The sequence below is a fragment of the Ovis canadensis genome, chromosome 3, assembly GCF_042477335.2.
Source record: "Ovis canadensis isolate MfBH-ARS-UI-01 breed Bighorn chromosome 3, ARS-UI_OviCan_v2, whole genome shotgun sequence".
Classification (NCBI taxonomy): Eukaryota; Metazoa; Chordata; class Mammalia; order Artiodactyla; family Bovidae; genus Ovis; species Ovis canadensis.
In genome coordinates this window covers 12,533,930-12,546,399 of record NC_091247.1, presented here as the reverse complement: position 1 = coordinate 12,546,399, position 12,470 = coordinate 12,533,930, and the positions used below count along the sequence as shown (strand labels likewise).

Genomic DNA, 12,470 nt, shown 5'->3' with positions numbered 1-12,470 from the left:
GCAGGTCAGGAAGCAACAGTTAGAACTGGACATGGACTGGTTCCAAATAGGAAAAGGGGTATGTCAAGGCTGTATATTGTCACTCTGCTTATTTAACCTATATGCAGAGTACATCATGAGAAACGCTGGACTGGAAGAAACATAAGCTGGAATCAAGATTGCCGGGAGAAATATCAATAACCTCAGATATGCAGATGACACCACCCTTATGGCAGAAAGTGAAGAGGAGCTAAAGAGCCTCTTGATGAAAGTGAAAGAGGAGAGTGAAAAAGTTGGCTTAAAGCTCAACATTCAGAAAATGAAGATCATGGCATCCGGTCCCATCACTTCAAGGAAATAGATGGGGAAACAGTGTCAGACTTTATTTTGGGGGGCTCCAAAATCATTGCAGATGGTGACTGCAGCCATGAAATTAAAAGACGCTTACTCCTTGGAAGAAAAGTTATGACCAACCTAGATAGTATATTCAAAAGCAGAGACATTACTTTGCCGACTAAGGTCCATCTAGTCAAGGCTATGGCTTTGCCTGTGGTCATGTATGGATGTGAGAGTTGGACTGTGAAGAAGGCTGAGCGCCAAAGAATTGATGCTTTTGAACTGTGGTGTTGGAGAAGACTCTTGAGAGTCCCTTGGACTGCAAGGAGATCCAACCAGGCCATTCTGAAGGAGATCAACGCTGGGATTTCTTTGGAAGGAATGATGCTGAAACTGAAACTCCAGTATTTTGGCCACCTGATGCGAAGAGTTGACTCACTGGAAAAGACTCTGATGCTGGGAGGGATTGGGGGCAGGAGGAGAAGGGGATGGCGGCGGATGAGATGTCTGGATGGCATCACTGACTCGATCGACTTGAGTCTGAGTGAACTCTGGGAGTTGGTGATGGACAGGGAGGCCTGGCGTGCTCCGATTCATGGGGTCGCAAAGAGTCGGACACGACTGAGCAACTGAACTGAAGTAGGAAGCACCCATTAAGTTCTAGAAACTGTACGCAAATTATCTAATCTAGTTTGCTTATGTGTGTCATTACTTTTAGCAGCCCCACATCTGAACCCTCTCTCCATATGTAGGAAATCTCCCACCTGATTAGACAGAGCCCACCTTAAGAAGGTGATGCAAAAATAGTGACTCAAAGAAACTGAGTCCTCAAAGAATCCACTCTGACAAGTGCTAGCATCAGAGCAGCTTCATCTGGCTTTTAGAGACTGCAGTTCTACTTATAGAGTCCAGTATCCCCCAAAAGTGCTGGCAGCTAAAACCCCTGTATCTGTGCCTGGGATACACAACTTCAGAGCCAGTCTCTCCATCCCTCCAAGAGATTTTATGGGCCACCTAAAAATATTTTATTCATAAGTTCCCTGCCATTTGCCAAGTCACTTCAGCCATGTCCAGCTCTTTGAGACCCTATGGACTGTAGCCCACCAGGCTCCTCTCTGTCCATGGGATTCTCCAGGCAAGAATACTGGAGGTGGGTTGCCACTCCCTCCTCCAGGGGATCTTCCCAACCCAGGGATTGAACCCACATTTCTTATGTCTCCTGCACTGGCAGGCGGGTTCTTTACCACTAGCACCACCTGGGAAGCCCCAGAAGTTCCCTTGTCAGAGTCAACTTCTATTGTTTGGAACTATGGGTTCTGACGAACAGATTCTCAACTGATAAAAGTGAAAAAAGATTCAACACTCTGAAAAACAGTTTGATACTTTTCATAAAGTTAAAAGTCACTTACCATACAGCCCAGGCTTCCCTGGTGGCTCAGCAGTAAAGAATCTGCAGGAACCACAAGAGATACGGGTTGGATCCCTGGGCCGGGAAGATTTCCTCAAAGAGGAAATGGCAACCCACGCCAGTATTCTTGCCTGGAAAATTCCCATGGACATTGAGCCTGGTGGGCTACAGTCTCTGGGGTTGCAAAGAGTTGGACACAACTGAAGCAACTTAGCCCACACGCTCACACCATACAGCCCAGCAATCCCACTTCCAGGTACTTACCAATGAAGACTTATGTCCACCACTACCAGCACCCAAAAAAAAAGATATATATATGTAGATTTAGCACAGATATAGATATATACATGATACATCAGAGGATGTGTCAGAGGATGTGTCAGAGGATGAGATGACAGGATGGCATCACCAAAGCAATGGACATGAACTTGGGCAAACTTTGGGAGATGGTGAAGGAACTGGAGGCCCGGCATGCTGCAGTTCATGGGGTTGCAAAGAGTCGGACACAACTGGGCAATTAAACAATAAATGATACATGGAAACATCTATAGCAGTTCTACTTGTAATGACCAAACCATTAGAAACCAAAAAATCCACCAACTGGTGAATGAATAAACAAACTGCAGTACAACCATTCACCGGAATTCACTGGAATACTGTTCAGCAGTAAAAAGATATCAACTCCTATACTTGTATGTGCAATCTAAAATATGAGATAAACGAATTTATCTATGAAACCAAAACAGACTCACAGATAATAGAGAACAGACTTGTGACTGTCAAAGGGGGTGAGTATAGACTGGGAGTTTAGGATTAGCAAGTGCAAACTATTATATATAAGATGGATAAGCAATAATGAACTGGGCATCCCTGGTGGCTCACTGCCGAAGAATCTGCCTGTCAATGCAGGAAACGTGGGTTCATTCCCTGGGGAAGATACCCTGGAGAAGGAAATGGCAACCCAGTATTCTTGCCTGGGAAATCCCATGGACAGAGAAGTATGGCAGGCTACAGGTTCATGGGGGGGGTGTCACAAAAGTCAGACACAGCTTAGTGACTAAACAAAGCAACAAGGTCCTACTATATATATAGCACAGGGAACTATATTCAATATCCTACAACAAACCATAATGGAAAAGCGTGTGTGTGTGTGCGCGCGTGTGTGCGTGTAACTGAGTTACTTTGCTATATAGCAGAAATTAACACAACACTGTAAATCAACTATTATTCAATAAAATTATTCAATAAAATAAATTTTAAGAAAAATCAACTCCTTGGTTCAAGATGGCAAAGCAGAAGGATGTGAGCTCATCTCCTCCTGCGAGAGCGCCAAAATTGCAACGACCTGTTGAAATACCATCAACAAAAACATGCTGGAACCCACCAAAAGAGATACCCTATGTCCAAGGACAAAAAAGCAGCCACAGCAAGACGGTAGGAGGGGCAAAATCACGATAAAATCAAACCCCATAACCATCGGGTGGGTGACCCACAGACTGGAGAACAATAATACCAAAGAAGTTTTCACACTATTGTGAAGGTTCTGAACCCTGCATCAGACTTCCCAGCCTGGGGATCCGACAAAGCGACTGGGAATCCCCAGGGTATCTGGCCTTGAGGAAACAGTGGGATATGATTATAGGCCTTCCAGAGGACTGAGGGAGATAGACACTCCAGTCTTGGAAGGCAAAAACAAAATTTTGTACACACTAAGACACAAAGAGAAGCAGTGACCTCACAGGAGACTGAACCAAAACTACCTGCTAGTGTTGAAGGGCCTCCTGTGGAGGATGGGTCGGCAGGGGCTCACCACAGGGAAAGGCGCACTGGAAGGTCCCTCTTGGCGTAAACCCTCTCAGAGTCTGCCATCAACCCTACCATAGACCTGGCAGACCCCAGGGCTCAGTCACCTCAGGCCAAACAACTACCAGGGAGGGAGTGAAAACCCACCCATCAGCAGATAATTGGATTAAAGCTTTATTGAGCAAGGTCCTGCCCACCAGAGCAAGACCCAGTTTTTCCCATCCCTCCCACCAAGAAGCTTACACAAGCCTCTCAGCCTCAGCCATGAGAGGACAAACAGAAGAAGACGCACAGTCTCACAGCAACTAAAACAAAAACCATATTACAGAAAGTTAATCACGATGAAAAAGAAGAAAGTTATATCCCCAATGAAGGAACAAGATAAAATCCCAGAAAAACAACTAAATGAAGTGAAGATAGGCAACCTCCCAGAAAAAGAATTCAGAATAATAATAGTGAAGATGATCCAAGATCTTGGGAAAAGAATGGAGACAAAGATTGAGAAGATGCAAGAAATGTTTACCAAAGACCTAGAAGAACTAAACAACAAACAAACAGAGATGACTAATACACTAAAAGGAATCCACAGCAGAAGAGCTGAGGCAGAAACACAGATAAATGACCTGGAGGACAGAATGGTAGAAATGACTGCCACAGAACAGAATACAGGAAAAAGAATGAAAAGAAATGAAGACAGCCTAAGAGACCTCTGGGACAACATTACACACACCAATATTCTCATGACAGGGATCCCAGAAGGAAAAGAGAGAAAAAGACCTGAGAAAATATTTGAAGAGATAAAAGCTGAAAACTTCCCAAACATGGGAAAGGAAATAGTCAAATCCAGGAAGCACGGCGTCTCTCAGGAAGGATGAGCCCAAGAAGGAACACACCAAGACACATAGTAATCAAATTGACAAAAATGAAAAACAGATAAAATATTAAAAGAAACAAGGGAAAAATGGCACATAACATACAAGGGAACTCCCATCAGGCTATCAGCTGATTTCTCAACAGAAACTCTACAAGCCAGAAGGGAATGGCATGATATATTTCAAGTGATGAAAGGGAAGAACTTACAACCAAGAATACTCCACCCAGCAAGACTCTCCTTCAGATTTGATGGAGAAATCAAAAGCTTTCCAGATAAGCAAAAATTAAGAGAATTGAGAACCACCAAACCAGCTTTACAACACATGCTAAAGGAACTTCTCTAGGCAGGAAACACAAGAGACGGAAAAGACCTATAGAAAACCCAAAACAATTAAGAAAATGGTAATAGGATCATATTTATCAATAATTACCTTAAATGTAAGTGGATTAAATACACCAACCAAAAGACATACAGACTGACTGGGTAGATGAAAACATGTGCATGTATGCACTTCCACTTACCACATCACTTTGCTTGACACTCTCCCCCCAAATTGTATGGAATTATTTTCTATTATTAAGTTAATCATGTTCTCATTATGGCTTCCAATTATAATTTATCTTTTAATTTTTGTCTGGCTATTGATTGTGAAAACTGATAAACATCTTTCATTATGGTGATTATGTAACTATTGCTCACTTAATACCATCGTATCATGATTGGTCAATAGAAAAATAAATACAACTCTCTATCACCAAAACTAGGATGTAATAAAAACACAAAACCTGTAATCACTTTTGAAAATCCAGATCCATATCAGAATTACCTTGGAAGTTTCTGGAAAATACACATACTCAGGTATTGCTTTTTCTCCAGACATGTTTCTAATGAGCTTCCCTGGTGGCTCAGAGGTTAAAGCGTCTGCCTGCAATGTGGGAGACCTGGGTTCGATCCCTGGGTCAGGAAGATCCCCTGGAGAAGGAAATGGCAACCCACTCCAGTATTCTTGCCTGGAGAATCCCATGGAGAGAGGATCCTGGTAGACTACAGTCCACATGGCCCCAAAGAGTTCTAATGAGCAGTCATATTTAAAAAACTGGATTATATGTAACCTTTTATCTGTTTTGTTTCCATTTTTCTATTCCATATTCAGTGCTCCCATCTCATTTAGTTTATGTTCTCCAATTTCTCCATCTTTTCCTTTTTTATGTTCTTTCTCAAGGCTTTATCAAGGGCTGCAGAAAAGCTTTCATATTCATTATATAAATATGTATAATATATATTTTAGAAGCTTTAAGGACTTTTGCCTAACTAAAAAAATTGACATTTTGATTCCACTTGTTTGACTTAGTATGAATAGAATGCTAGATTTCTAATTAAAAAATAGATATGCAACAAGCAACACAGGTTTACTGTATAGCATAGGGAACTACAGTCAATATCTTGTAATAACCTATGATGGAAATATCAAAACTAATATTATGTGTCTTTATAACTAAATCACCTTGCTGTGCATCTGAAATATTCTAAGTCAACTATACTTCAATAAAATATATATATATATATTTTAAAAATCAACTCCTGAAATATGCAGTAACATGTATGAACCTCAAAAGCATTAGGCTAAATGAAAGAGACTCAAAAGGAGTCATACTTGGAACTTTCCCTAGTGGTCTAGTCATTAAGAATCCACACTTCCACTGCAGCAGGCACAGGTTCAATCCCTGGTCAAGGAACTAGGGCCTCACATGCCACTCAGCACATCCAAAGCAAAAAAAAAGGAGGCATACTTAAATGATTCCAAGTATAACATTCTGGAAAAAACATAACTATACAGGGACAGAAATTAGATCAGGCTGGCAGGGGCATTAGATGAAGGAAGGGAACTGACTGCAAAGGAACTTAAGGAACTTCTTGCAGCGATGGAAAACATTTTATATCTTGATTGTGGTGGTGGCTACATGACTGAAACAGTCTGTCAAAATTCATAGACCTGTATACCCAAAAAGGATGAATTTTACTCTATGTAAAAAGTGAAGGTATTAGTCACTCAGTCAAGTCTGACTCTCTGTGACCCCATGGACTGTAGCCCACCTGGCTCCTCTGTCCATGGATTCTCCAGGCAAGAATTCCCTTCTCCAAGGGATCTTGCTAACACAGGGATCGAATCAAAATTTTCAACACCTGTCTCAGACACTACCTTCCCCATAAAGCTATCCATTTTTTGCTCATTCCACAAATATTTTTTGAATGGCTAGAACGTGCTATCCCCTGTTCTAAACACTTAAGACATAACAGTAAACAAAACAAAAAGCACTTCCCTCATGGAGCTACAGCCTAGCACTATATCATTTGTTGTTCAGTCTCTAAGTCGTGTCTGACTCCCTGCGACCCTATAAACTGCAGTACACCAGGCTTCCCTGTCCTTCACTATCTCCTAGAGTTTGCTCAAATCCATGACCACTGAGTTGGTGATGCAATCCAACCATCTCATCCTCTGCCACCCCCTTCTTTTGCCTTCAACCTTTCCCAGCATCAGGGTCTTGGATTTCCAATGAGTCAACTCTTCGTATCAGGTGGCCAAAGGATCGGAGCTTCAGCAACAGTCCGTGCAATTAATATTCAGGACTGATTTCCTTTAGGATTGACTGGATTAATCTCCTTGCTGTCCAAGGGACTCTCAAGTCTTCTCCACCACCACAGTTCAAAAGCATCAATTCTTCAGCGCTCAGCCTTCTTTATGGTCCAACTCGCACATCCAAACATGACTACTGGAAAAACCACAGCTAGGACTACACAGACCTTTTCCAGCATAGTGATGTCTCTGCTTTTTAATACGCTGTCTAGGTTTGTCACAGCTTTCCTTCAAAGGAGCAAGCATCTTTTAATCTCATGGCTGGCATTCACTGTCCACAGTGATTTTGGAGTGTAAGAAAATAAAATCTTTCACTGTTTCCATTGTTTCCCCATCTATTTGCCATGAAGTGATGGGACCAGATGCCATGTTCTTAGTTTTTTGAATGTTCAGTTTTAAGCCAGCTTTTTCACCCTCCTCTTTCACCTTCATCAAGAGGCTCTTTAGTTCCTCTTCACTTTTTGCCATTAGAATGTTATCATCTGCATATCTGAGGTTGTTGGTGTTCCTCCTGGAAATCTTGATTCCACCTGATTTATCCAGCCCAGCACTGAAAGTCCAACTCTTTGTGACACCATGGACTGTAGCCTGCCAGGTTCCTCTGTCCATGGAATTCTCCAGCCCAGAATACTGGAGTGGGTAGCCATTCCCTTCTCCAAGGGATCTTCCCAACCCAGGGATCAAAATCAGGTCTCCCACGTCACAGGCAGATTCTTTACCATCTGAGCCACCAGGGAAGCCCCCAGCCCAGCATTGGTCATCTCAATGTATCATAAACATCCTGTATAACTCAATAATGTAGTCAATGTCACAGTCAAGTGCTATGCAAATAAAAAAAGAGCAGAGTAAGAGGAGCCCAGAGTGTAGGAAACCCAAGTTACAGATTTAAAAATTAAAGTCAGCTAACTGACATGATAAATTTTGAGCAGATTTGAAAGTGAAGAATATTTCAAGTAGAAGGAGCCACACATGCAAAGGCCCTGAGTCTAAAACATGTCTGACCTGCTTGAAAACTAGCAAGGAGGTGAACAGAGTGATCAGGGAGAACAACGGTGAATGAGGCTGGAAAAGTAATATGGTTAGATGACATAGGGCCTTGTTTGGCTATCACTCTTGGACTGCAAGGAGAGCCAACACAGATCCTAAAGGAAATCAGTCCTGAATACTCGTTGGAAGGACTGATGCTAAGGATTAAACTCCAATATTTTGGCCACCTGATGCAAAGAACTGACTTACTGGAAAAAAATCCTGATCCTGGTAAAGATTGAAGGCGGGAGGAGAAGGGGATGACAGGATGAGATGGTTGGGATGGGATCATCAACTCAATGGACATAAGTCTGAGTAAACTCCAGGAGTTAGTGATGGACAGGGAAACCTGGCATGCTGCAGTCCATGGGGTCACAAAGAGTCAGACACAACTGAGCAACTGAACTGAACTGAGTGAAACAGGGAGCCAAAGTAGGGTTTGGACAGTAAATGATGATCTGACGTCTTCCAGAAGGATTCTTCTGGCTATTGTATTGAACTAGACTGCTGGAGGCAAAAGTACATACAGCTGAGGGTCTGACAGGATTAGGACTCTTTCTACAAAGATCCAGGGGAGAGATGATGATGGGAACAAGATGGCGGCCAACAGGGGAAGCGGGGAGAAGTGTTCCAACTCTGTATGTACTTTGAAGGTAAGACCAAGAAGACTTCCTAGCAGACTGGATGTGGCAAGTGAGAAAGGAGGAATAAAATTAATGCCAAGGTTTTTTGCCCTGAAAAAATGAAGGATGAAATTATCTTCATCAAAGACATGGAGATCTGGAGGCGGAGCATATTATAAAGAGAAGAGAAGGGGTTTGGCTTTAGACATGTTCCATTTAAGATGTTTACCAGACACCCCAGTGAGGTTGAGTAGATAGTTGGGTATTTGGCTCTTAGGTACAAAAAAAGAGATATCAACATGAAAGCCAGGATAAGAGACTATTAAAAGATATAGAAGTACTGATACAATCCCCAGGGGAAACTCCTATTCTAACAAGTAGGGAGAAAGAAGAAAATAATAAAAGAAACTAAGAAGGGCTGACCAATAAAATGGGGGGGGGGGGAGGGGGAGGCGTGGGTAGATATGAACATGTGGCATTCTGGAAGCCAAAAGTAAAAAAAAGTGTACCAAGGAGCAATAAGTGATCATCTGTGTCAAATGCTATTTATACGTCAAACACAATGATGACTAACAACGTACTTTGAACTCTGGTACTTTTATGTTATCGATGACGGCCTTGTCAAAGGCAGCTTCAGTCAACAAGGGGAAAAGGGGAAAAGCCTAACTGAATCAAGCTGGCTTAAGTGAGAATAAAATGGAGAAACTGGAACCCTCATACACTGCTGGTGGGAATGTAAAATGCAGTCCTTTTGGAAAATGGTCAGACAGTTCCTCAAAATGTTAAACATAAGGTTATCATATGACCAGCACTTCTCCAAGGTATGCACCCAAGAGAACTGAAAGCACATTCTCACAAAACCTGAATATAAATGTGTATGATCAGCATATTTCATAAGATCCAAAAAGTGGAAACAACCCAAATGTCCAAAACCTGAAAGATTAACAAAACATGGAACTCACCCACGGAATGGAATGTCATTCAGCCATAAAAAGGAATGTAGTGTTACAACATGGTAAACCTTGAAAACAGGCTAACTAAGTAAAAGAAGACAGACACAAAAGGTCACATATTGTTTGGTTCCCTTTATGTGAAATTTCCAGAAGAGGCAGATCCACAGAGACATAGGCAGATTCCAAGAGAACAAGCAGAGCTACAGACTGAGGAACAGAGTGAGTGACTGCGAAGGGATACACGGTTTTTTATGGGATGATGAAAATGTTCTGCAGACAGTGGTGATAGATGCACAACTCTAAATATACTAAAAAACCACTGAACTGTACACTTATGGTGGTGAATTTTATAGTATGTGAATTATATCTCAATAAAAGAACAACAGAGGAAGAGAGAGAATCAGTTCAGTTCAGTTTAGTCGCTCAGTCATGTCTGACTCTTTGCAACCCCATGGACTGGTGCACGCCAGACCTCCCTGTCCATCACCAACTCCCAGAGTTTACTCAAACTCATGTCCATTGAGTTGGTGATGCCATCCAACCATCTCACCCTGTGTCATCCCCTTCTCGTCCCGCCTTCAATCTTTCCCAGCATCTGGGACTTTTCAGATGAGTCAGCTCTTCGCATCAGGTGGCCAAAGTATTGGAGTTTCAGCTTCAGCATCAGTCCTTCCAATGAACACCCAGGACTGATCTCCTTCAGAATGGACTGGTTGGATCTCCTTGCAGTCCCAGGGACTCTCAAGAGTCTTCTCCAACACCACAGTTCAAAAGCATCAGTTCTTCGGTGCTCAGCTTTCTTTATAGTCCAACTCTCACATCCATAAATGACTACTGGAAAAACCATAGCCTTGACAAGACGGACCTTTATTGGCAAAGTAATGCCTCTGCTATTTAATATGCTGTCTAGGTTGGTCATAAATTTTCTTCCAAGGAGGAAGCATCTTTTTATTTCATGACTGCAGTCATCATCTGCAGTGACTTTGAAGCCCAAAAAAGTTAAGTGTGCCACTGTTTCCCCATCCCTCTGCCATGAAGTGATGGGACTGGATGCCATGATCTTTGTTTTCTGAATGTTGAGCTTTAAGCCAACTTTTTACTCTCCTCTTTCACTTTCTTCAAGAGGCTCTTTAGTTCTTCTTCACCTTCTGCCATAAGGGTGGTATCATCTGCATATCTGAGGTTACTGATATTTCTCCCGGCAATCTTGATTCCAGTTTGTGCTTCTTCCAGCCCACTGTTTCTCACGATGTACTCTGCATATAAGTTAAATAAGCATGGTGACAATATACAGCCTTGACCTACTCCTTTTCCTGTTTGGAACCAGTCTGTTGTTTCAGACAGAGAGAGAATGGGAGGGAAGAAATTAGAAACACTGAATAGAGACAACTTTCTAAAGTTCTGCTACAAAGGAGAGCAAATATATAGGACAGTACCTGGCAATGAAGGTAGGGTCAAGACAAGTATTTTTTAAACTGGGGGTAGTTGAAATAACATGCTTTATACACTGATGAATGGCCTAATAGACAGTAAAACAGTGATATAGCGAATTGGCTGGCAGCAGTGATTCTTGGAGTAATATTCTTGAGTAGTTCAAAGTGGGTGGTATTCGGCATACAACTAAAGATGCACAGATAGTTCATCCATGTTAACAGGAGGGAAGGCAGAATGCACAGGCACAGAGCGCTTCAGTCTTCCTAGTGAAGTAGAAGTTTCTTAGGAAACAAGGTCATCAGTTGAATGGGAGAGATGTTATACCTTTGAAGAGAAAGGTGATGGTACAAAAGAGCTGTCTGGAAGAGTGATAGAGCCAACACACTAGGTACATACATGACTGTCTGGCAGTATTAAGGACCCCCTCAGGTTCAAGGGCATGAACTTAAGATTAGTCAGCACAGCTGTGGGAGTGTGCATGTGCACACATATGTACACACATGCATTTTCCAGCTATGTTCAGATGCACAGGTATAAAGTAGAAGAGTCAGCTTAACCAGGATTACAAATTTTGCCAAGTATGACAAAGCAAGAAGGGCATGGTAACTGAGGGTATATGAAGAGTTTGTAAAATGACTGGCTATGGAATTTACACTGGGTGAGGGAGGAAAGGAGAATGTCAAGAAGGTAAAAGACAGTGAAAACAGTGGTAAGATCATGGGCCTGAGGTCTACGGAAAACAAAATCACTAGAGGAAGAGAGTTCAAGGAACTAGAGGTTGGTGAGTGAGAATAATCATCTATGAGTTAGGTCATACCTAAATGCTCAAACCCAAGAAATCATTCCACTTTCTGAACAATAAAGAAATTCTTGTAATTATCAAATAATTTTGCATCCTGCTGCCTTTTATATGCCATCCAAAATGGAAATACTGGCACACCTGGTGCAAGTCCCTACATTTTCATCTATGTTTAGTAACTTACATAAAGTTACCCCTGGCATATTTCAGGTACTAATAAATACTTAGTGATGGATACAGGACCCTGATCCTGACCCTGAGTTACAAAGCTATGTAGTGAAGGAAAGAAAAGACAAATGAGTCAGCAATGTCCTTACCATATCACATGTAACAGAGACAATTTCGCAGCATTTACAGCTGTCTGCCTTTCAGACTACATCACACAAACAATTAACATTTACCAATCATTGTCCTTCATATTTACTATTCAAAGACACTGCAGCTGATGAGGCAATTTTCTATGTTTGGCTGCAAAGCCTATACATTAATAATAATTAAAATTAGAGAAGACACAGCCATTTCATCAAAAGAAATCTGTTTTAAAACTGTTTAACTGAAACACCTTGCATCTTCGACATGTTTTTCTTTAGGAACACATGC

At 41.9% G+C, this 12,470-nt stretch overlaps 1 protein-coding gene across 9 annotated transcripts in view; it reads right to left on the bottom strand.

The window, feature by feature from the left end:
* Positions 1-12,470, bottom strand: part of STRBP (spermatid perinuclear RNA binding protein) — a 167,699-nt gene that overhangs the window by 96,046 nt on the left and 59,183 nt on the right. The window lies entirely within an intron of this gene.